This window comes from Nothobranchius furzeri, chromosome 8, assembly GCF_043380555.1.
Source record: "Nothobranchius furzeri strain GRZ-AD chromosome 8, NfurGRZ-RIMD1, whole genome shotgun sequence".
Lineage (NCBI taxonomy): Eukaryota > Metazoa > Chordata > Actinopteri > Cyprinodontiformes > Nothobranchiidae > Nothobranchius > Nothobranchius furzeri.
This window is the reverse complement of record NC_091748.1, coordinates 79,417,645-79,422,644: the sequence shown is the minus strand read 5'-3', so window position 1 is coordinate 79,422,644 and position 5,000 is coordinate 79,417,645. Positions and strand designations below refer to the sequence as shown.

At 46.6% G+C, this 5,000-nt stretch overlaps 1 protein-coding gene across 1 annotated transcript in view; it reads right to left on the bottom strand.

Moving 5' to 3' along the window:
- Window positions 1-5,000, bottom strand: part of pde4dip (phosphodiesterase 4D interacting protein) — an 83,386-nt gene that overhangs the window by 70,568 nt on the left and 7,818 nt on the right. The window lies entirely within an intron of this gene.

Below are 5,000 nucleotides of genomic sequence, written 5' to 3'. Positions count from 1 at the left end.
AGTCCATCGGTCCCAGCGTGCTCTCTATAATTAATGCTTCTCTGGTCTCTGGTCAGGTCCCTGCTTACTTTAAGAACGCTGTAATCCACCCGCTTCTTAAAAAACCGAGTCTCGACCCCTCTCTCCATAGCAGCTTCAGACCCATCTCTAAACTTCCGTTCATCTCCAAGATCTTGGAAAAGGTTGTGGCTAAACAACTCACAGCTGCTCTTGATGAACATAACATCTATGATAGCTTCCAGTCAGGTTTTCGTAGAGCTCATTCTACTGAAACAGCTCTTCTTAGGGTCTCTAATGACCTTCTGACCCACAGTGATGCAGGGGACTGATCTGTTCTGGTCCTGCTGGACCTGACTGCAGCCTTTGACACTGTTGACCATCACCTGCTACTGGAGAGGCTGAGAGACTGGGTAGGCCTATCAGGATCTGCTCTGGAGTGGTTCTCCTCTTATCTCTCTGAGTGCTCCTTTTCTGTGGCCGTCTCCAAGTTTAGGTCCTCCACCACCTCCCTTACCCATGGTGTCCCACAAGGTTCTTCATGCCTTCATTACCACCAGACTGGACTACTGTAACTCGCTTTATGCAGGCATCAAGCAGGCCTCCATAGCGAAACTACAGAAGGTCCAAAATGCGGCAGCCAGGTTACTGACTGGTACCAGGAGATCTGAACACATCATGCCCGTCTTGGCATCCCTACACTGGCTTCCAGTCTCTTTTAGAATTTTGTTTAAAGTTCTGGTGTTTGTTTTTAAATATTTAAATGAGTTGGCTCCACGTTATCTATCGGATCTGATCCATCCTTATGTTCCCTCAAGGAACCTTCGGTCAGCACAACGAGGACTGTTGGTCGTCCCTGAACACCGACTTGAATCTCGAGGGGGTCGTGCTTTCTCGGTGCTGGGGCCGAGGCTCTGGGATGAGCTACCTGCATGTGTGAAACAGGCCAGCACACTCGGCAAGTTTAAGAGCCGTCTGAAAACTCACTTTTATTTTTTAGCTTTTATTCAGGAAGAGTCCCGTTAACTGATGGCTTTGCACTTTTTTGCTGCCCCACCTAGATTTTCTCTGCATGTTTTTGTTGGTTGTTAAATGGTTTTATACGTTTTTATTTTTTTAATGTTTATTTCTGCTGTGCAGCGCGTTGTTTGGTCCTTGGGCCGTGTGAATAAAGTTTTAGTTAGGTAGTTAGGTTCTGTGCTGGGGCCTCTGCTCTTCCTCCTCTATCTGCTTCCTCTTCAGCACATCCTGAGCTCCTTTAAAGGAATCTCCTACCATCTTTATGCAGATGACATCCAGCTGTACATCTCCTTTAACCTCTCAGGCTCAAAATAAGTTTTGATAAAAGGACGAACAACTAAGTCCTCCAGGGGTACTTCTGAGTTAAGAAATGCTCATGAAACACGTATGAGGAGTAACCAGGGAGGTAGGTTTTAACGTTGTGAATCTGCGACGCCTGCCTCCAGAGGGTTAAGCCCCATGAGATGTCTAAGCTGCAGCTGTTACACACCTGCTTAGACTCTATCAAAACCTGGATTGTTGGGAGCTTTCTACAGCTGAATGAAGATAAGACTGAGGTCCTCATGTGTGCAGGTGGTTCAGAACGCCTGTGCTCGGCTTCTGACCAAGTCCTCCAAACACACCCACATCACCCCGCTTCTCCTCCAGCTTCACTGGCTGCCAGTCAACTTCAGGGTTCATTTCAAGATCCTGGTTCTGGTCTATAGGGCCTTACATGGACAAGCACCATCTTACATTGGTGATCTTCTTAGTCCCTACACCCCCAGCAGGTCCCTGAGGTCCAGTGACCAAAGCCTACTGGTTGTGCAGCACCAGGCTAAAGGTCAAAGGTGACAGATCATCTGCTGCTGTGGCCCCCAGACTCTGGACCTCTCTCCCCCTGAGCCTGAGATCAGTGGACTCAGTGGTCTCCTTTAAACTCACCTGTTCAGGCTTTGGTGGGACCTTCATCACCCTCTCCTTGTTCTGCTCTTATTCCGCCTTTCCTGGGATCCACTGATTTCCCTCTTTCCTTTCCTTACGTTTTTTTCTCCTTTTAACTCAGTCACTGCCATTGACGACTAAAGTCGTCATTTGCATTTTTTTTACTGTGTGGGCGTCGGACGAGCCCCCACACCGTGAGAACAAACATCTCAGCTCTAAAGCCGATCTTCATCCACGTATGTCACACGTCACGTGATCAGGAAGCAGAACATCCACGTGTTAGGAGATCGTTTTGGCCGCTGCTGTAAAAAAAGTGAGGCGCGAACCAGAAAAGCTTCTGCCGATCACAATTCCACAACGGATTATGAAAGAACAGATAACGCTCGAAACGCGCGGATTCTTCCTGATGTAGGAGGCGAGGCTACTCTTTGTTTTGGTTGTTTTGGCGTCGACATCATCCTAGCGCGCAACGTTCTCTTACTCTTAAAAAAAACGGTGAGAAACGCTGGCAGCGAAGGGCTTTAGCGGTCAGGAAACGCTGGCAGTGAATGAGTTAAACATATTTTTAATCGTTTTAGAAATCTTTTTATACTTTAATTTCTGTTTTTGTGAAGCACCTCATGGTTTTATCTTGACAGGCGCTATATGAATGATTATCGTCTTCTTCTAGGTAAAAGCCCGGCCAGCAGGCGTTCCCCAACGTGCCCCATGCCCAGACCTGACTCCAGAGGGGCCCCGGTGACCTGCGTCTGGACGAGGGAACGCTGCTCATCAGCCTTCATCGTTTTCAGCCTTAATCACTTTGTTTTATGTAAAGGCACACTTGGCCGTTTTACTTGCATTCAGCACCCCTAGTGTCTCTTATAAAATGTCTTTGGTCAAACTGAAAACAAAACTTGTCTCCTCGCTGTGCGTTTGTCTTTTTAACACCTTCATCTATCAGCTGAAACGTCTCCCAGCTGGAACCAGACTGCAGCACCAGGTATGTCAGCTAAATTCAGAGCGGCCTGCCACTCTGAAGTTGCAAATCCGGTATTCTGGCCACAGAGGGTGGTGGGGTCTGAGTGACATTTCATTAAAGGGTCATTTTAGCAAATACTGGCTCAAGAAAATGACTTAAAAATTTGAAAAAGTTGATAGTATGGCTTTAATATTCGCTGTTGTATTTCTGGTACATGGAGCCGCATGCTTGCTCAGTACGGGGACTGCTGGAAAGTCTCAGACAAAACAAGTCAGTGACTCGATGCAACCGGCTGGCTTTCCTTTGAACTAATTTGCATAATGAACTGAATCCAGCGGGCTCAGCTGGAATGTTTACCTATGGAGAGGACCCTTGTTGTAATTTGGCACTGTGAAAATAAACTGGATAGAATAGTAAATGAGTGTGAGCTGTTAGAAGAAAGGTGATGTGAAGCAGCCGGCCTCGTGCCCTTGGACGGTGGAAGGAAGGTGTTTTTGTTTTCAGCTTGGTCGGATCCGCTGCTCGGTGGAGCTGAAAGCTGAGCGACTGCGTATCGATGTGCAGCTCGTCTAAGTGCTGCAGCGCTGAAAACCGATGCTCCTGCTGTCAGCATGTTCTCCAGCCAGCTAGAGCTGGACGTCTCCCCGACCGTCGTGATCAAAGGGACCCCCGATCCCGGGTCATTCAGAAGGCTTCATGGAAAATGTTTCTGTGTTTTAAACAAAAGCTGAACTTTCACAGGAATTTGTGACCGAGTTGATGTAGCTTGTGACTGGAATATTATTTTAAATGTTGCGTTTCTTAAGAGCTAATTCATGGTAGCATTAGCAAGACGGGCCATCAGATTCAAGTTAACTGATTCTTTAGGCCTTTACAGGCTGGTAGCCAGATTCATCACCGGTGACCTGCTTCAACAGTGGTTAAGACCCACAAACATCAGGAAGCTGAGAGCCGATCACATCTTGTTCTTCCTGCTAATTCGACTTCTTCAGGTTTACACCAAGCCCCCGCAATGCAGGTGAAAAATTGAAGCCAACCTGGAAGTACAAAAATTGCAGTTCCACCCTCATCCACTAGGGGCTGGTGTCAGAAGCGAGCAAATCCTCATTGACTCCCATGTTAAAAATACCAATTTCACAGCAGAAATAAACATGTTTACAGCCTGGTACCAGAACATGTTTTTGGTTTAAATGATCTAGTTTACACTCATGACAACTCTGAGGGGGTGAATGTTTTTCTCACTCTTCTGTTTAAGTGTATTAAAAGCCTAAAATTCTGTATAATTAATGAGCATCAGACCCACGTGACCACAGAGCTAGCTCCGGGGAAAGACCTCAGTAGAGCCTCGGTCTGGCCTGGAAACTGCTCCGGGATTTTGAGTCTCTGTGTTTGTGTATTCTTGTTTGGATATTTTTGTGCAATTGTTGGACAAAATGACTTGCTGTGGCATTAATTGCACTAATAGAGCGTCCAAGGAGTCTCCACTTCATTTTTTTCGGTAAGTAAAATTATATTTATGTATTTTAGGTCACTGCCGAGCTGAGCTTAGATTTTAACATGTACTGTTTAACCATGAAATTTAAATGTAATAGGGTAAAACCCAGTGCATTTAACATAATGCTGCACTTTAGAAAATGGGTTGAAATATAACATGTTGGTGGAGCTGGGTTCCCACTATCGACTTGTGGAGCTCTCGGGAGACCGATGTTTTCCACCCGGTTTTACCCAGCGGTCAGCCTGGCGTATCTCTGACTCAGAAGCTCTGGTGTTGTACACAGTTAACTCCGGTTGTAGCTAGGTTGCTACCTCCGTTAGCTTAGCTCCCACCTCCGTGTTAGCTTTGGGTTAGCTTCAGGTTAGCTTGTAGCTACTTCGACCGGGTGTCGTCAGTTGATCCCAGCCTTACAGCCCCACCCTCAGCTCCACCTCTCTTCCCTTTTGTGGAATTGTCTGGGCTTGACGGAACCTGTGACACGGTCAAAATGGCGGTGGTGGCCACCTCCCATTTGGCCTCAGAAACCTGTTATTGGAGCCTATGGAAAGGAGATGTCCAGTATATTTATGTCGATGGTTTTGTCCGAAATGAAGTAAAAGTGAA